The sequence below is a fragment of the Hippopotamus amphibius genome, chromosome 15 (assembly GCF_030028045.1).
Source record: "Hippopotamus amphibius kiboko isolate mHipAmp2 chromosome 15, mHipAmp2.hap2, whole genome shotgun sequence".
Lineage (NCBI taxonomy): Eukaryota > Metazoa > Chordata > Mammalia > Artiodactyla > Hippopotamidae > Hippopotamus > Hippopotamus amphibius.
The window spans coordinates 65,896,559-65,917,809 of NC_080200.1; the positions used below are offsets into that span (position 1 = coordinate 65,896,559).

At 43.3% G+C, this 21,251-nt stretch overlaps 1 pseudogene; it reads left to right on the forward strand.

Annotated features, from left to right (window-relative positions):
• Positions 1–489: 489 nt before the first annotated feature.
• Positions 490–19,497, forward strand: LOC130836445 (anaphase-promoting complex subunit 11-like; annotated as a pseudogene).
• Positions 19,498–21,251: the final 1,754 nt, after the last annotated feature.

Below are 21,251 nucleotides of genomic sequence, written 5' to 3' on the forward strand. Positions count from 1 at the left end.
TGGTCAGTGGTCTGCCCACACCTCTGAGACAGTGCCATGGCGACCCCATGTGGGTCCGCACCTCAGCTCTGCAGACCCCCCTTCCTGCCTGAGACACACCCAGCACCCCAGCTCCTCCCAAGGAAGGGCCTTGGAGACCAGGTGGCATCTCAAACCTCTGTGTTTTCTCACCTATCATTCCTCTTTCCCACCCACCTCCCAACTAACTTGTCACCAGGTGAGCGGTGGACTTTTTTCTGGGACAAGGAAAGACAGAGGAAATGAGGTCTTATATTGACTGGTCTGGGTTATACAGAGCAGTGGAGTGTGGGGTCCAGAAGGGAAAAAGAACATCCAGACCAGAAGACGTGAACTAGACCAGTGTCCCAGGGGAGCTAGTGGGCCAAAACACATGCTAATCACGTGACTACACACACACACACATACACACACACACACACACACACACATGACTACACACTCCCATCCAACCAGCAGGCAAAGGGCAGGATGGGGCACGTTTTACACTGCAAGCCGCGTCCCCGTCCCTTCTCTGGGATGGAGCGGACCCACCTGGTGGACGGCCCCAGTCCTGTACAGCCAGACCCCCAGAAGCTGACCTGTGGGAATAGCATGCCCTCAGCCTCTTCCCCTCCCCACAGCAGCGCTCCTCCCAGGTAAAAGGTGCCACGTCACCCACCTGTCTCATCCAGTTTTGGGATGGCTCTTGTAAACTGTAACTGACAAATGTGGGAGAATGTGGTTTCCACTAGTAAACAGCATCATTTCCCACCTGCTGCAGCCAAAACTCCATGGCGTGCCCTTGGTGGCCAGCATTCTCTCACACAGCTACCTTCTGCATAACCCAAGCCCTCTCACTCCACATCTCTGCCAGAGCTGACTCTGTCCCAGACTCGCTAGCCACCACCCCAGGGACCACTAGCCCCCTAACTGGCCTCTTGGCTGCACCCTTGCTCCTTCAGCCCATCACCACACGGCAGCCAGGAAATCTTCCAGAGCAAGCAGCAGGCTGTGTGTGTATCCTGCCCTCCACTGACCTCCCAGCCCATTCAGAACCAAATTCACACACAGACCTTCCCTCAGTCTCCTGGGCCCTCAGGAAGTGCCTGTCTGTCCCGCTCATCCTCACAACCCAGCCTCACTGTCCCCTCCCCCTCCACTGAACTGTGATCCTTCCTACCACAGGGCCTTTGCACTTGCTGTTCCTTCTGCTTGGCAGGGTCCGCCTCCCAGGGCTGCCTGTGTCTGCATCACCCTCAGCACCGGGGTCTCCTCTGAGGGGCCTCCCCGACCAGCTCAATCAGCATCCCAAGTCACTGTCTATCACTCACGGCAGTCTCTCCACACAGTCCAGAGCATTGGGAGTAAGGGTGTGTGTGTGTGTGTGTGTGTGTGTCCACGCTGATCATCCGTCCCATCTTACGGGACTACACTCACACACGTGCAGAGCCCTGGGCACAACACCCACCCCACAGCAAGCAATCACTCGGCAAATGCAAATCCTCATAGAAAATCATGAGACAAGCAGGGAAAGGAGGCTCTAGAGAAGCATGTAAGTTGAAACGCAAGGGTTAATCTTAAGGCAGCTATGTCCTGGGGGTGGGGGAGCGTGGACTAGAATACTCCAAGCTGAGCAACAGGACAGAGCTTTCTTGGACTGAAGTGAGTAGCACCTGTCAGGAAGCAATGGAGCCTGGCTGGACTTGAAAAGTGGGTAAAACTTGGATTAATGCAGGCAATCTGGGGAAGCTACAAAGAGGGTGAGAATAGCTGGGAGCTAGCATGCCTCAGGGCTCCGTCCCTACCGAGCACTGTGCCTGACGCAACTTTCCCCACCCCATCCTCAACCAGCCCTTCCTTCGGCAGGAGGGATGCCGCCCTCAGTTGAAAATGAGGCTTATAAACCACCCAGATGTGGTTTGAAACTCCCGTCTGTCAGGCACCAAATCCAATGTCAGGGGACAGCGGGTGGAGGATTCTAAGACGTTTTGAAGGTGTCTTAGAACTAATGGTAGGAAATAAATTGGCTTAAAATAAAATCGAAGGGGCCCCAGGGTATCTGAATGCCAGACCAAGGGATTTAGACTAACCCGTGTGGAGAACAGGTTGCTGGCAGTGCGGAGCAGGATTTCTATAGTCAAATTGTTTTAGAGAAATAAATATTCAGCAGTAGGCAGAGTATTCTAATAAGATATAGAAATGTCACTTAGAAGACTGATGTGAATCCAGGTTCAGGAAGATGTATTTTCCCATTGTTAAAACACCTAGTGGTGTATATTAAAAATCAAAATCATCCTATCAACATTTTCACTAAATTTTATTAGCTCAGAAGTATCAATTAATTCAATATTATTCTTTAGGTAAATGAAAAGTTGATTTTATTTTATTTCTATTAAAAGAATTGCTAATAAGTATTTTTATAAGAAAGTTAAAGTCATTTTACAAATATAGTCAATCAAATCATCTGTGAGAATACACCAGAGTCCTAGGTGAAATAGCCTAGACCCTTGACTGTGGTTTTGACAATTCATTTTCCACTAAAAGAAACCAAGATTTCTTGGAGAAATTATAGATTTCAGATCTGAGGTAGAAGATGCACAAGATGATTCTGGAATATCTTGTTATTTTAGAAAGCAGAAACCTTCTAGAATCAAAGACTGACAGGGTCACAAAAAAGGGCTCAGAATCCACCTTGAGAGTCTTCCATTGGCCAAGATCAGAGCAACTTGAACTTCATGGAGGGTCAGGTTTGTAAAGGGCTGAACTCTTTATAAATCCTTTATAGTAAAAACCTGATTTGATAACTTTCGGAGCCTGAAAGGAAATGATTCATTATCTTAAAACCTGGTAAGTAAAAGGGTGAAAGTGAGCATATATCTTTCCTCTCCTATGTGGATAATACCATGTAGAAATAACTATTTATAGAAGTATTCCTGCTAATACATGAACCAAAAATGATGGAAATAGAGTAACACCATTTTGCAATCCCAATGGATTACAGATTGAAGCACCGAGCATCCCCTCAGCTGACATCACAGAGGAAGAGAACCCAGACCTTATGTGTCTGCTGTTGACAGAACACATCACACACCACCTCTGCTCTTGCCACACGGATCCCATTGGTCTCCTATGGGTGTGCCACAAACTTAATGACTTAACCAACACAGATGATCTCCTTACAGTTCTTGAGGTCAGAAGTCTTACAGGGCTAAAGCCCAAGTAGCAGCAGAGCTGTGTTCCTTTCTGGACCCTCTAGAAGAAAATCTGCTTATTTCTCCCTTCCAGCTTCCAGAGGCTTCCCACCTGCCTTGGCTTGTGGCCGCATTACTCCGGGCTCTGCTTTCTGCCTCACATCCCCTTCCCTGACTGGCTCTCCTGCTTCCCTCGTACAAGCACTCTGTGATTGTGCTGGGTTGGCCTGGATAATTCGGGGTACTTTCTCAATCTCAAAATCCTTAGTTGAAGCAAATTTGCAAAGTCTCTTCTGCCGTGTAAAGTAATATATTCACAGATTCCAAGGGTTCTGATGTGGACATCTTCGGGGGATGTGGGGGAGGAGGGGGGCATTATTCCTCCTGCTACAAGGATAGAATCTGAGCCTCAGCGAATCTCCAGATTCAGTTGCCAATTTGCAGGGAACATGAAGGACAGAGGAGAATGTTGACCTGCAAGATGAGAATGCAGTTCTCAAATTCCAGAGTGTGAATTTTGTGTTTTCAGACAGACAACTGGTAAGGAAATGAACAAGATGGTGGGGAAAACTGAGACTAAAATGTAAAATACATATAAAAATCCTCAGTGTCTAGATGTGCACACGGGTGATAAACTATCAAGAAATGCAAAGACCTGGTTACCATAAAAGTCAAGGAAATAATTACCTCTGAAAGGATGGAGAGCTTGTGATGGGACAGGGGGGCTCCAGGTGAGCAGGTCAAGCTCTATTGATTGGGTGGTGCTTGCTGGCTTCACCTTGTTGTAATTTGTTAAGATGATTTTTAAGAAGACATAATTGCAGTGCCCAAAACTGAGAGAAACGTTCTAAGTATATTGTACTTTATTGCCATTTAAGATCACATTTTACTTTTCAGCAGCTTTATCACACTGGTAACCCATAAAATCTGCTGTTGACCAAAAGCCAGAGACTTTGTCTCGGTACTTACCTCCTGCCAGAGATAACTCTACATTCTCACGTGTCTCCTTACTCTGAGACCATCACCCGAGGGAACATGGTACTTGATGTGTACAGGTGTCTTGCAAAGAAAAGAGAGTGTTTTGTTGTTGTTTTTTTCTACAACAGAATCTACCTTTCTACTTAAAACCATTATTACTCAGAAATGTATTGATTAAAAAAAGATGAGAAGGAAAGAACAGCTATCAAAAATTCATGTCCCATTTTTTCCAGAGGCTGTGTCTATGATGTTCCACTGTTGGAAAAAAATACCATGAAAGGGATGGAAACCACGAACACCTAAGGCCAAAACTAACAGACGAAAAAACTTGCTTAAAGTTATTTTGCTACACATACTCAGAAGACTCAGAATGTGTTGAAGAGCTCAGCTTTGTTTCTGGCCTTTATCAATAATGCAGACCGACACCCAGGGCCTCCACTTCGAGATGGCTGAGCACTCAAATCTACCTCTGCCTCTACCAAAATCCTGCCGAATTAAAGAAGGAATACCAAAATAAGGATACATGCATATTGGTCATGGAAAATACACTGATTTCATAAGAAGATCAGAACACTGAGAAATTTCTGGATGTTGTGACCAGCTGTGATGAGACTGACAAGGAAAACCAGCAGAGCCAAAGACTCCCTGTGCGATGTAAGCATAAAAGCCAGACTGTTAAAAAAAAAAAAATTAGAGCTTTCCAAGGTGTATTCCAGAAAAACCACATGATCCAAGGCATCAAGAGCAGGGAAAGTGAGTGACCTTGGAGCCACCCATGGAGCAATTAATGCAATACTTGTAGAACAGCTGTGTCACTTTTAGCTCTTGAACTACTGGGTTTGCACCAGACTAACACTAGGAAAACCATTTCCTGTATGCAGGGAAGATCTGCCTTGGGAGGCCCAAGAATGAAACAGGCAAAGTTGAGACATGGGACGGTGTTCCGGTGCATTCTGGCAGTGGGCAAAGGCTCCTGTTAGCCAGAAGGCAAGCTTCCCTGGCACCCACAAGGAAAACCTGCTTCCACAGGCTGTGTAATGACAGTCTCCTATCACAGCATGGGGATCAGTCATTTTCACCCACTTCACAGAGACACCAGCTTTGGTAAACCTAGAAGAGGTGTGTTGGACATAGGCTCTCATCCACAGAACCTATAGGGATCAGGTCGAGCTCTCCCAGCTCTGCCTTTCCAACTGCAGAGCTAGGAAATTAACCTAATCTCTCCAAGTTTGTAGAACTATAAAATGAGCTTATCTACCTGCCCAGCAAGATTACCAAGAAGAAAGCAGACAGCACAGTAACTAACACGTGGCATGCTCTCAAAGCAGAGCTGGTAACCAACTGTATTTGCTGTGCTTAACTTCCCATAGCAGCTCACATCCCATTCACAGCCCTGAGCAGGGCAGCTGGGCTCCTCCACATGGACGCTCTTCCTGCTGCAGCAGATTTGACCAGGTCAGCTACTAATCACACTGTCCCTTGAGGATTTGGTCTAAGAGACACGGAGACTGAGAGTCTTAAAATTTGAATTTTATTTGCAAAGAATCATAACAAACATTCCTGATGGCAAATTCCTGGATTTGATGAACTCAGTACAATCAAAATAATCTCCCTTTTCTTGAGTTAGCTTCAATGGGTTTATGTTTCTTACTGCCAACCAGTCCCAGATTTAGCTAACACTCAAAGATGTCACTTTTCTTTCTGTCCCCATTTAATATGACAGCTGCAGGGGGATGGAGGTGACTGTCACCTTCCCAAGGTCTTTTTCACAGTGAGTCAGGAATGGATCTGGGCATGGGACCAAACTCTCCTGACCTATAAATCAGACCTGTTGATGTATGTCATATTTATCTCCTACGTTTAAAGAATGAGAAATTCCTTTCAACAGGCTATTAATTATTTTACTTCGCATGAGTACTGAGTAATTGTATCATCTTATAAGAACAAATAAATACAGGGAATTTTAGAATTGACCTTGTGGCTATTAATTGTGCCTTTAAATAGTCAACAGTACATGGTGAAAATTCATCCATTTCTTAATCTCAAATTTTTAACATTTTTAATCTCCCATGCACCAAAAGGGTGGTTCATACTCAGCATTCTGGAAAACTCCACAAATTTAACAATGAATAGCAACAAAGCCAATAAAAACCAATGAAAACAATAGAAGCTAACATTACTGAGAGCTTGTTATGTGACATTTTGTAGAACTGGCACAGAGATTAACTGATTTGCCTGATTCACATGCTCAGTGGTGGTGGAGATAGAATGTGAATGCACACAACTCAGGTATAGTAGGCACTATGGTGCCTCCCCCAGGTCCCCCCATCAGGCTGGTGCCAACCTGCCCGCTGCCATGAGGTTTGCTGCTGGTGGGATGCCCCCAGCCTGTGGCCCACACTCGGTGGCTCACTGATACAGGGCACAAGACATTCCCCGCCCAAGTGGGTAGCAAATTGATGATGTGATTTAGGTCCCTAAGCACCCCTCCAACCCGGATCTCTCCTGGAAACCACACCCTGCTCAGTTTCTCCTTCCCTGTTCTGAGTCCCCTACTCTTCTACATTCCCCCACCCCACCCCCGAGGATCACTGCCTCTGTGATCATGGGTACCTGAATCTCTGTCTCAGACTTTGCTTCCTGGGAACCTGACCTAAGACTGCTGGTTTCCTGTCCTCAAAGGTACACCTGCTGTGTCTGGAAAACAAGGGGAAGAGGCAGGAATGACCCCACCACGGTCACTCCCTGTGACCCACTTGGTGGGTTTGTGTTTTCCAGCTCAACAGCTCTTGGCTCTGTGGCCAGTCTTAACTCGGAGTCTAGAGGTCCCTTCACCAAGACAGGTGATGCTATTAACAGCACACAGGAAGGGTCCTTCAATGCGGACAAGGCTGTTGCTAACCATTGGGCTTCTCAAGGCTGTAGAGTCAGCGGGCGCAAAAAAGGAGCTACCTTGCCCCCAGGGAAACTTATCCTGACTACCATCAGGTCATTATAACACTAGTGGTCTTAGGTAACCCACGAGGTGTTTCTAGGTGTCTCATGCACAGTTTAAACAGTAAAATACAGCAGCCTCAGCCTGATGAGAGTTTGCTTGCCAGGGTCTCAGAACCATCAAGGATGAAGGTTGGTTCGGCACACCAGACGGTCCACCTAAATCAGTTGAAATCCTAGTTAACAGTGAGAGGAAGTCAGAGCCGGTAGTAGAAGATGGAAACATTTTCCCTCTGTCTGTGTCAGTGGTGGGTGCGATTTCTCCACCAACCTGGCCTTCGCATCTTCCCCAAGACGTGTGACCACAGAATCCTAGGCGGAGTGAAGCTAAGGGGGACAGAGGATTTGGGCAGTGCCTGGGGTAGACTGTCATAGGCAATGTGGTGCCCCACTCAGATCCCCTTCAGAGGCGGGGCTCCCATCCCCCAGCTGTTGTATGTGTCCGGCTGGTCGTTCACAGCCACCCCGCTTCCCTGAGGCTGTGTTCGCTGCTGATGGGAGATGCTCCATCTGGGAAGCCACACAACCCCCCCACCCCCGGGTGCAGCCCTTCACTAATGCGGGACTAATATGAGGGAACCCTTGGCTCAAGGGGATACGTCTCAGCAGCTGATTTATGCTCCAGAAGGCCCCCCTCCCCGAGATCAGACCAAAGCTAGACTTTGCCTGTGACTGCAGGCTTGGTGGGCTCTCTCTCCTTCTTATCCTGCTTCACTGCCTTCCTTCCAGATGTTCCTGCAGACCCTCCCTCAACTCATCATGAGAACCCAAATCCCCGTTTTGAACTCTGCTTTTAAAGAACCCAACCTAAGCCTAATGCATGTTTACTAATCGTCAGTCCCATGAGAGGGAAAACACTACTTTTGATTTTGCAGTTGGTTTCTACAACTCATCCTGAAGTTTGACTGAGTCTAATACTCAGCAGTCTAGGACTCTCAAGAGTACAGGACAGAATGACGTTCCAAGCAACTGAGATAGCGAAATTAAAGTCACCAGCCCGACATAATTGCTTCATAAAAAAAATCAATATCTGCCTACACGTAGCACCGAGTCATCAATAAAGGGCTTTCTAATTACCCAAGAGTGCAAAAAGATTGTTTTAATTCGTTCCTGTTGTCACCTGCTAAAATTCTATCCTGTTTAAGGTGTTGGATCTGCTTTGGTCCATCCTCTCCAAAAAATAAATGACTCATTTACAAGTGACAAGATTATTTTCCTCATGGTCTCTGGAAACTTGTCATCAAAACTTGAAAAGAAACATTTAAAATTATATTTTAAACAATGATTTCTCTCTTGTCAACTATAATTGTGATGAGTTGTCAATTATTTACTTTTGCTCGCGGTTTAGAAACATGGAAGTCTTCGCAGAAAGCATCCCAGACAGCCAGGACATGGATGTGTTTGTATATGTGTATATCGGTTTTCAAATTACATGCATCAAAGACCAGAGGGCTGTGCTGCGGTCCTCAGGCCATCATCCATGAAACAGAAAAAAAATGACAACAGAGAGATTTAATTTCAGAGAGAAGCTCTTAGAAAAGACTCTGCAGCCTGAAATCTGCAAGTCCCACCCCCACTCCTTCACATTTCCTTCAAGTGTCTTTTTTTGTAAGTTTTACTCTATTGCGGTAAGAACACTTGACGAGATCTACCCTCTTAAATGTTTAACTGTGCAATACAGTGTTGTACACAGGTGTCTAGCACTTACTCATCCTGCTTAACTGAAACTTTAACCCCCCTTGGTTAGTAATTCCCCATCCCCCTCCCCGAGCCCCGGCAACCGCAGTTCTACTCTTTGATTCTATGAATTTGACTACCTTAGAATCCTCATTTAAGTGGAATCACGCAGTGTTCATTTTCTGTAGCTGGGTAATTCCGTTCAGTATAATGACCTCAGGATTTATCCATGTTGTCTCACGCAGAAGCATTTCCTTCCTGTTTACAGCTGAATTGGTACCCATTGGATATATAGACCACATCTTCATCCCTTTATCTGCAGATGGACATTGCAGTTGTTTGTGTGAATAATGCTGTAATGAACATGGGAGCGCCAGCATCTCTTTGACATCCTGATTTCACCTCTCTTGGATAAATATCCAGACGTGGAATTGCTGGATCATATGGTAGCTCTGTGTTTAGTTTTCTGAGGAACCTCCATGCTGTTTTCCACAGTGGCTGCACCAATTACCTTCTCACCACCAGTGCACAAGGGTTCTGGCTTCAGGGACGTTGCCTCTGTGCCAGAAGATAGAGTGAGGATGGGGACGCAGGGCAGGGACACAGACAACAACCTCTGACAATGAGCTTTTCCTGAGGTCGGCATTCGAAGGTGGGGGACAAGGCAAGGGGCTCGTTACACACAGAATATACACTCTGCATCCGAAATAGATTCATTTCTGCATCTGAGGGCTGGCAGTGTCATGAAATCAGTCATCCCGTGGAGGGCACGGTGCCCCTTCTCTACCCAAGGCTGGGATGGAGGAGACCATGTAGCAGTGACTTACCTGATAGAAATCACCGCTGAGCTCCTCTGAGCCATTTTTAGATCCCAGGGACAACTGCCAACATGACCAAGGATTTGCGAGCAGCCTGACAACTATTCTATTACAAAAGAAAGAAAAAAGGTAACCCAAATATACGGACACATTCAATATTTCTCTCTCTTTTCTAATATTAGAACATTTTAAAAATACAAAAAGGAGGGAAAAAAGATAGCAAACACCCATGTAACATTATTCTGTCCAGAAATATTGACTAGTTATCAGAATTATTTAAGATTTTTTTTTTAAATTGATATTTAATACCAGCTTTTATAACTGTTTTCTGACCTCAACTGTAAAAGTCACAGCTATTCTGAAAATTATATTTATCATTCATGACACTTAAATTTTTTATTTTATATTTTCATGTACATAGAGTGGCCTTGTGTGTCAAATTTACATAAATAGCAAATTATTCTAGATGTGTTCTTTGGCATTGCGTTTCTCCTTCCCAATAGACGAGGAAAACAGTTCTTTTTCTTTTTCTTAAAACTTTGGCCCACCTTCTATCTTCCACTTCCAGTAACCATCAGTCTTTTCTCCAGATCTATGAGTTTGTTTGTAGGGGGTGTCTTATTTTGGGTTTTGTTTTAGATTCCATATGTAAGTGATATTATACAGTGTTTATCTTTCTCTGTCTGCCTTAACTCACTTCACAAAATTCCCTCAAGCTCCATCCATGTTGTCACAAATGGCAGGCTTTTCTCTTTTTTTATGGCTGAATAATACTCAGTTGTGTGTGTGTGTGTGTGTGTGTGTGTGTGTGTGTGTGTGTATACATCACACATCTTCTTTATCCATTCGACCATTGATGGACATTAAGGTTTCTGTGTCTTGGTTACTGTAAATAGTGCTGCAATGAATATGAGGGTGATAGAATATTAGATATCTTTTTATTTTTTTATTTTTTTTTAATTTTAATTTTTGGCTGCGTTGGGTCTTCTGTGCTGCTTGCAGGCTTTCTCTAGTTGGGGCAAGCAGAGGCTATTCTTCATTGAGGTGAGCAGGCTTCTCATTGCAGTGGCTTCTCTTATTGCAGAGTACAGGCTCTAGGCATGTAGGCTTCAGTAGTTGCAGCACACAGGCTCAGTAGTTGTGGCACATGGGCTTAGTTGCTCTGCGACATGTGGGATCTTCCCAGACCAGGGTTCAAACCTGTGTCCCCTGCATTAGCAGGCAAGTTCATAGCCACTGTGTTACCAGAGAAGCCCTCAGATGTCTTTTTGAGTCAGTGGTTTTTTGAGGAAACTTCATACTGTTTTCCAAAATCAATGCTTTTTATTCTATTTTTTAAGATAAATCCACATTGATATTTGTAGATATAAGTATTCATCTTACCTGCTCCATAAAAATTCCATCACAAGGATGTATCTCAAAATCTTTAGCAAATCCCTAATTAATAGACATGTAGGCTATTTAAAATATGTACTTATTTATATTAGCATAACCACAGTTCTCTAACATTTACCAGACTTCCTCTGTAGTACACTTTAATGGGGTGTGTATACGTGTGTGTCTATGTGTACACATGCATGCATATATTTTAAAATTTTGTTTTATACATATATATTTTATTTATCATTTTATATTTATTCATTACTGAACTTGGTTTTCTAGTATATTATTTAAATGTTTACATCTATGATGCTTGGTGACACTTTCCTTGTCTATACTCTCCATGTTTCACTTAGAAACAAGGCTATCCTAGATTTATAAAAGTTGTTGAGACATTTTCCTGCTCTTTTAGTATTCTGTAACAGTTTGTACATGATAAGTATTACCTAATTCATGAAGTAAAATTGCCAGTAAAGTCAACTATCCCTGATACATTTTTGTGTATAGTCCAGAGAATTAATTCAGGGGCTATATAGGTGTTTTTTTTTTTATCTTTTTGTGTCAATTTTGGGTTTTAGTTTTGGGGTTTTATGGAGGTTTTTGGTCAATGCCATAAAATATCTGTTGATATTGGCTTATAATTTTTAAACTCTGCTCTATCTGTATCATGTCCCCATTTTACTCTTAATATTAATTTACGTCTGTCTTTGTCTTGATTGATTTTGCCCAAGATTAGTTAATGTTTACACGTTCTTTGTAAAGCACCAGATTTTTATGGTTGTTGTTGACCTTCTCCAGGATTATTTATCACCTATTTCATTAATTTCTTACCTTTTGTTTTATTATTTTTTCTGTCAATTTATTCCACTAATTGTTTTCTCTAATTTAAGTTCAATACTTTGCTTATTAATTTTCCATCTTTCTTCTCTTATAATACACAGATTTGAGTTAATCAATTTCCCTACAGGAGTTTCTTAAACTGCATCTTAAAAGCTGCAGTATATACCTTTCCATTATAGTTTGGTTCCAAATTTCTTGTTTCATTTCTTTTTCTGATTGATAAGATATATAAAACTGTTTTTAATAGTCATTTCTATGTGACCTTTTTTGTCTACTGCTCATTAAATAGTGGTTCAGAAAGTAATTCATGGGATGAAGCTGAAAATCATAAAATTTGGTTGCATAGAGCAGGTTGCATCCACGAGGAAACATTCTCCGGGAAACATCTACATTTTAATTTCTTAATTTAAATTATAATTTAAGATAAGGAGCTGCCTAAGAGTTGACTTATGAGAGCACGCAAGAGGAGGGAAGGAAATAGCTTTGAAATGAGCTACTGTGACCTACAGCAAATTTTCCTTCATTATATCAGGTAATCCTCCAACAAGATTGAATGTTTGTACAAGGATCCCTGTTTTTGCAGGAGAACATCATTGCAATTCACAAAGATCAACAGACTTATCCCAAGAATGGCCTAGACACAAACTCGTATCCCTGCCTCCCAAAGCCACCATCCCAGGCTGATCCCCAAAATTCAGAAAAGTGGGAGCCAAATCTAATACCAAGATGTAGAAAATGACATCTCCCAAGATTCCTGGCGATGCAACGATTCCCCAGAGTGGTGTGTTGGAGAGAGAAGCTGTTTTGAGGGGAGAGCTTCACTTCCCTCCCTTCCTCTCCTCCTGGCCTCTGCTTCTCTGTGTGCCTTGTTCACCACACCGTGCTCGCCCCCTCTGCAACCTCCACCAAGCGCCCAGGGACTTCCACCTCAGCTGAGAGGCTGCCTTTCTGAGAAACCAACACCTCACTGGTGCTTTCAGTGCACTCACGTGCAGTAAGATGAATGGTGCCTGCACAGAAGCTAAGCCCACCTGGAACCCCCAAATGTTACCTTATTAAGGCCTTTGCAGATGTAACCAGGTAAGGATATTGGGATGAGACCGTCCTGGATGAGGGTCGGCACTGTGACAAGTGTCCTTATATGAGACAGAAAAGGAAGGCACAGAGAGGGGGAGGCCATCTGACAACAGAGGCTGAGATTGGAGTGATGCGTCTATAAGCCGTGCAATGGGAATGCTGAGCCCTTACCAGAAGCTGGGGAGATCCTCCCTCACGGCCCTCAGAAGGAACCCCTCTGCCAACACCTTGATCTTGGACTTCTGGCTCCCAGAACTGTGTGAGAATTAACCTCCTTGTTTCCAGCCACCCAGGATGTAGTCCTCTGTTACGGCAGCCTCAGGACCCCAGGCACCATGCTACCCCCCAGGTGCCTCTTGCTGCCTGGTAACACATGACTCCCTCCCATCAGCACCCACGCCTTCTTCTCGATCATCTTCCCAGAGCTTCGCACAGCGCACGGCACATCCTGGATGCTCACCAAATGTCCACGAATGGGCACCTTCGCTGCCCTGGGCTCCATCACATGAAACCACCCTCCCCTCTAGCCTACATACCGCAAGAACAGCCTCTCCCATTTATTGTGAACTAACCACACACCTGGTGTTTTGCAGACAGTTCACTGTCCCACGTTGTCCTTCTAAACAACTCAGGGCAGTTATTGCTGCTGCCATTTCACAGATGGCAGAACACAGAAGCAATGAGGTCAGCTGTCTGAGCCAGAGTCTCCTAGCGCTGTGCCCGTGGGGGTCTGAGTCACATGAGCTCTGTTCCTGACTGCATGGCCTGCCAGCTCCAGCTTGAACTGGTGACGGAGTTAATAGGTTGTGCTAATCCCCTCTTGCTCAGAACACTTTCATCAGCCACTTTATCTTACATGGACTTGTCTGGAATCTGCCTGATAGGAGATGGATGGAGCAAGGTCAGTGGCCTGCACCAGCAGGAGCCAAGGGGAGATGACCAGAACGGAAGCAATACTGCCCCTTCTTGACACCAACTGCTGATGTCCCTACAGCTGCATCAATCTCTGAAAAGCCACCAGGACCAGGGAACGGATCTGCCCCCAGTACAAGGACACCTTGGCGTGCGTGAAGTCCTTCACACCTGGGAGCAGCTGTCAGCTTCCCATCCAGGTCTTCCTGAGGAATCCTGTACTCCTTGGAAGCATTTTTTCTTATTGTGAATGTGTCAGACTCTATCTAATGTGTACAAATCTCAAGACAACTGATGAGATCCATTGCAGTTAAATCAATACCTTATTCATTGTTTGCACACCATCTGTAGGGAGTCAGACACTGAAACAAAGCATTAGCCAATATTTTTTATTGGACAATAGCCAGAGTGGTGGGAAAGTGTGTTTTAATTTCTCTTCTTTATTAGTTTCCAAGGAGACCAGTCAGATAATGAAGTGCTTGTTCTATCAGGCATGTACCCCTCCACCTCTCTTGGTTGGTTCACTACTAAATCACCACTCACACATCACTCTCAGTCTCTGCTGGTTGTAAGTGTGTCTTCTATGGTGCCCCACAGACTACCATGCTGTCTGGTGCCCTGAACTCCCAACAGTGGCTCTGGAGGCAGGAGCCACACTGTCCTCCTAATCAAAGAAAAGGAGGTGAAAAGAAAAAGATTGGATGAGAGCTATTATGGGGAGTCTGAATTCCACGTGGTCATTATTTTTGCTGTTCACATTGATAAAGCAATGATAAAGATGACATCCGACATCTTTACTAGTTCTTCTATGCTAAGTCTATTTCAATCCTAGCCACAGACTACAAAGCCTGGCCCCCTCTCAAATGTACCAGCGAGGATGCGTGTTGACCTTGCTCAGCAGGACGCGCAAACAGCTCTGCTGCCAGATTGTCACAGCAGATAAATCACCTCCCCAAGGGAGCTGACACCTTGGGACGCTGCATGGGACAACAGATCAAGCTGCCCTAAACCCTCTCCACACCTGGACATCTGTCCTGAGTTGCAAACACCCAGAGCTACTTCAGGACTGATCCAAAGCCCTTTCAAGTCCACTGTCCCCAGGGCACACCACTGGGCACAGCATCCAGTACTTTTCAAACTTGTAGAGGCTATTCAGACACAAATATGGGATGAAGACTCTGATGTCAGAATGGGCAATTTGAGTAAATTAGCTTCCCACTCACACTTGCCAGTGAGGGCTGGCAACCAAACTGTCCAAGCAAGAACTTCAATTTTTTTTAAGTGGAAAGACTGCTGTCACATATATATCTCAGAAGTCTAATCTATTTCATTTGGATTACTGCTACATTTCTTATTATGAGATTAGCTACTTTTTAAAAATTTTTTCACCTTTATTGGAGTATAATTGCTTTACAGTATTGTGTTAGTTTCTGCTATAGAACAAAGTGAATCAGCCACATGTATACATATATCCCCATATACCCTCCCTCTTGAGCCTCCTTCCCACCCTCCATATCCCACCCTTGTAGGCCTTCACAAAGCATCAAACTGATCTCCCTGTGCTTTGTAGCAGCTTCCCACTAGCCATCTATTTTACATTTGGTAATGTGTATATGTCAGTGTTACTCTCTCACCACATCCCAGCTTCTCCTTCCCCACCTCTCACCCCCATGTCCTCAAGTCCTTTCTCTACATCTGCATCTCTATTTCTGCCTTGCCACTAGGTTCATCAGTACCATTTCTCTAGATTTCATATCTATGGGTTAGCATATGGTATTTGTTTTTCTCTTTCTGATTTACTTTTCTGTCAATGCCGGGGCAGAAGTGCGGTGTTGGTAGACACCCTAAGCATCCTGTCCTCCCAGCCCCAGCCCCCTTGCAGACAGCTTGTGCTGCCCTTGGGCAGCAACTCCTACCTGCGCTGACCCTCTGGCTCAGGGCAGCACCGCTTCTTTGGCTCCCAAGTGCTGTAGCTCTGCAGACTCAATGCAGCCCGGTGGTCTCTTCCCTGCCCACAGGCTCCCTGTGCCACGAAGGTGAAGACCAAGATCAAGTGCTGGCATTTTGGGTCATAAATCAAGCCTTGGTAAATTCAAGAAAATTGAAATTGTATCAAGCATCTTTTCTGACCACAATGCTATGAGAGTAGAAATCAATTACAGGAAAAAAACTGTAAAAAACACAAACACATGGAGGCTAAACAATATGGTACTAAATAACCAACAGATCACTGAAGAAATCAAAGAGGAAATCAAAAAATACCTAGAGACAAATGACAATGAAAACACAATGATCCAAAACCTATGGGATGCAGCAAAGGCAGTTCTAAGAGGGAAGTTTATAGCGATACAATCCTACCTCAAGAAACAAGAAACATCCCAAATAAACAATCTAACCTTACACCTAAAGAAACTAGAGAAAGAAGAGCAAACAAAACCCAAAGTGAGTAGATGGAGAGAAATCATAAAGATCAGAGCAGAAATAAATGAAATAGAGACAAAGAAAACAATAGCAAAAACCAATAAAACTAAAAGCTGGCTCTTTGAGAAGATAAATAAAATCAATAAAACTTTAGCAAGACTCATCAAGAAAAAGAGGGAGAGGACCCAAATCAATAAAATTAGAAATGAAACAGGAGAAGTTACAATGGACACCACAGAAATAAAAAGCACCATATATGAAATGGTCAGATTCTTAGAAAGATATAACCTTCCAAGACTGAATCAGGAAGACATAGAAAATATGAACAGACCAGTCGCAACTAATGACATTGAAACTGATTAAAAATCTCCCAACAAACAAAAGTCCAGGACCAGAAGGATTCACAGGTGATTTTTATCAAACATTTAGAGAAGAGCTAACACCCATCCTTCTCAAACTCTTCCAAAAAACTGCAGAGGAAGGAACACTCCCAAACTCATTTTATGAAGCCACCATCACCCTGATACCAAAACCAAACAAAGATACTACAAAAAAAGAAAACTACAGACCAATATCACTGATGAATTTAGATGCAAAAATCCTCAACAAAATACTAGCCAACAGAATCCAACAAAACATTAAAAGGATCATACACCTTGATCAAGTGGGGTTTATCCCTGGAATGCAAGAATTCATCAATATATGCAAATCAATCAGTGTGATACACCATATTAACAAACTGAAGGATAAAAACCACATGATCATCTCAATAGCTGCAGAAAAAGCTTTTGACAAAATTCAACACCCATTTATGATAAAAACTTTCCAGAAGGTGGGCATAGAGGGAATCTACCTCAACATAATAAAGGCCATATATGACAAACCCACAGCAAACATCATTCTCAATGGTGAAAAACTGGAAGCATTCCCTGTAAGATCAGGAACAAGACAAGGATGTCCACTCTCACCACTACTATTCAACATAGTTTTGGAAGTCCTTGCCCCAGCAATCAGAGAAGAAAAAGAAATCAAAGGAATCCTAATTGGAAAAAAAGTAAAACTGTCACTGTTTGCAGATGACATGATACTATACATAGAAAATCCTAACGATGCCACCAGAAAACTACTCGAGCTAATCAATGAATTTGGTAAAGTTGCAGGATACAAAATTAACACACAGAAATCTCTTGCATTTCTATACACTAACAATGGAAGATCAGAAAGAGAAATTAAGGAAAGAATCCCATTCACCATTGCAACAAAAAGAATAAAACACCTAGGAATAAACCTAACCAAGGAGGTAAAAGACCTGTACTCAGAAAACTATAAGACATTCATGAAAGAAATCAAAGAAGACACAAACAGATGGAGGGACATACCATGTTCTTGGATTGGAAGAATCAACATTGTGAAAATGACTATATTCCTGAAAGCAATTTACAGATTCAATGCAATCCCGATCAAATTACCAATGGCATTCTTCACAGAAATAGAACAAGAAATTTTATGATTTGTATGGAAATGCAAAAGACCCCGTATAGCCAAAGCAATCTTGAGAAGGAAAGATGGAGTTGGTGGAATCAGGCTTCCTGACTTCAGGCTATACCAGTGATCAAGACAGTATAGTACCGGTACAAAAACAGAAATATAGATCAATGGAACAGGATAGAAAGCCCAGAGATAAACTATGGTCAACTAATCTATGATAAAGGAGGTAAGGATATACAATGGAGAAAAGGCAGCCTCTTCAATAAGTGGTGCTGGAAAAACTGGACAGTTACATGGAAAAGAATGAAATTAGAACACTTCCTAACACCATACACAAAAATAAACTCCAAATGGATTAAAGACCTAAATGTAAGGCCAGACACTATAAAACTCCTAGAGGAAAACATAGGAAGAACACTCTTTGACGTAAATCACAGCAAGATCTTTTTTGATCCACCTCCTAGAATAATGGAAATAAAAACAAAAATAAATAAGTGGGACCTAATGAAACTTCAAAGCTTCTGAAACAGCAAAGGAAACTATAAGCAAGATGAAAAGACAACCCTCAGAATGGGAGAAAATATTTGCAAATGAATCAACAGACAAAGGATTAATCTCCAAAATATATAAACCATATATCCAACCGAATATCAGAAAAGCAAACAACCCAATCAAAAAATGGGCAGAAGACTTAAATAGACATTTCTCCAAAGAAAACATATGGATGGCCAAGAGGCACATGAAAAGTTGCTCAACATCACTAATTATTAGAAAAATGCAAATCAAAACTACAATGAGGTATCACTTCACACTGGTTAGAATGGGCATCATCAGAAAATCTACAAACAGTAAATGCTGGAGAGGGTGTGGAGAAAAGGGAACGCTCTTGCATTGCTGGTGGGAATGTAAATTGATACAGCCACTATGGAAAACAGTATGGAGGTTCCTTGCAAAACTAAAAATAGAACTACCATATGATCCAGGAATCCCACTACTGGGCATATACCCAGAGAACACCATAATTCAAAAAGACACATGCACTTCAATGTTCATTGCAGCACTATTTACAATAGCCAGGACATGGAAGCAACCTAAATGTCCATCACCAGATGAATGGATAAAGAAGATGTGGTACATACATACAATGGAATATTACTCAGCTGTAAAAAGCAATGAAACTGGGACATTTTTAGAGACATGGATGGACCTAGAGACTGTCATATAGAGTGAAATGAGTCAGAAAGAGAAAAACAAATATCATATATTAACACATATCTGTGGACTATAGAAAAATGGTACAAATCAACCAGTTTGCAAAGCAGAAATAGAGACACAGATGTAGAGAACAAACATATGGACACCAAGTGGGGAAAGCGGGGAGGGTTGGGGGGCAGAATGAATTGGGAGATTGGGATACCAAATTGTACACTCTAAATATATGCAGTTTATTGTAAAAAATAAAAAAATTAAAAATTAAAAAAAAAAAGATCAAGTGCTGGAACGGCTTGGCTACTTGGCCCTGGGTGGCCAGTGACGAGAACTGCAGCATCTACCCTCAGTGACTGCTGCCAGGACTGAAAGGTGCCGGGTGACGACTGCCCGCTGATGTGGGGCCATTGCTTCACTGCTTCCACATGCACTGCATCTTCAAGTGGCTTGACGCCCAGCAGGTGCAGCAGCACTGCCCTGTGTGCCGCCAGGAGTGGAAGTTCAAGGAGTGAGGCTGCCTGACGCCCCCCCCCCCCCCCCCCCAGCAGTAGGTCCTTGTTAGCTATCTATTCTATTTATTAAAGGGACCATTTTATTTTTTTTTATTTTATATTGGAATATAGTTAATTAACAATGTTCTGTTAGTTTCAGATGTACAGCAAAGTGATTCAGTTATACATATACATGTATCTATTCTTTTTTGAGTTCTTTTCCCATTTAGGTTATTACAGAATATCGAGCAGAGTTCCCTGTGCTATACAGTAGGTCCTTGTTGGTTATCTGTTTTAAATATAGCAGTATGTATGTGTCAGCCCAAACTCCCTAACTATCCCTCCCCTCAACACTTCTTCTGCTTTGATTTTTGGTTCCAATTCTCCTCTTCACTTTTCTTGAAACATTCTTTAACTATCAACAGTGCTTCCAGAACAGGACACAGCAAATTAACAAGGCTGTTGCTATTTTAGTGGCTACTAGACATCCTAGTCCCGGTGGTCATTGACACAGCCCAACCTGACATAAGAGTAGATTCTTGGGTTAGGATTGGAGAGCAGCAGAGAAGGAAATGTGTCTCCTTGACCTTCTATGTCCCCAATCTGCATCCTTTTTCATGTCCTTTCCCTTCATCTACTTTTTTATTTTAAATCATCCCTGTTCCCATTTCCTACTTAATCTTCTCTCAATAAAAGAATCAAATTCTTTTTTGAGAAAAAAGTAATGAGGATTAACCTCTTGACTTCAAGTGCAGAATGTTTAAGATGCCCAAGACACGAGCAAACCAGTGGCCACTGATTCACTTGTGGCTTCTCCCAACTGCCCCACCTTGGACCACCTCCTCCTTTCTCAGATGCCAGATGAGCCCTCAGGCTTTTCACCCCACTTTGGTCCTTGGACACTGGGCTTAGGGGTCTCCCACTCTCCTGGTGAACTCACTCTCCTGAGCTCTATGGCCATCCCCTGACCCTGTCACCTGAACACCTGTGATAAAACCAACACTCAGCTCTGTCCCCGCTTTGCTCCTCTTTTTTTTTACCTGGAAAGCATCAATGTTCTGAATTATTGGCACTCTCAGAGTTCAGGCCAGAGACCCCTGTGGATAAGCCAAAAGAAGTGACCCCTGTTTGAAAAAATTCAAACACCAGCTGGTCAATTCCTGTCCTCTGGGCCCCCTCCTGTCTGTCACTTCCACCCCAAGTCACAACCTGCAGGACCCTTCCCAGGGTCAGGCTAAATGGAAGGCATCTGCCTTTCTGATGATCGCAGAGAACCTTCGGTTTCCTCAGTGCATGGTGGCTCTGGGGATCAAAGCAAGATAGGGAGGTCACAGCAGGATTTTTGGTAATGAGTGTCTTACTCTTTCCAGTCAGGCATCATTGGCAATCAGGGAAAATGTAGACACACCAAGAGTGCAAAAGTTGGCGTGCGTTAGCAGCCCTTTGCCTCCACTCTCAGTACCTGGTGTTTCTATCTTCCTCCCCCCTCCATTCCATCTTCTTCGCTCCATCATCCTTATATGCATCACTCTTCCTAACTCTCTTCTCTCAAGATAGTGCCCAGGCCCTCACTGTCCTGGGGTCTCTCAGCTGGATGACCAACCCTACAGAGCTGAGGTTACAAACTCAATGACCTGCAAATACAGTGCATTTTCCCACCCAGTGCTTTAAATTTGTAAATTATTTGCATATTTAAAACCAAGGGCATGAATATCTGCATTTCGAGCTTTTCTTTATACATAGAATATCTGGCAATGCTCAGTCTGTATCACCAC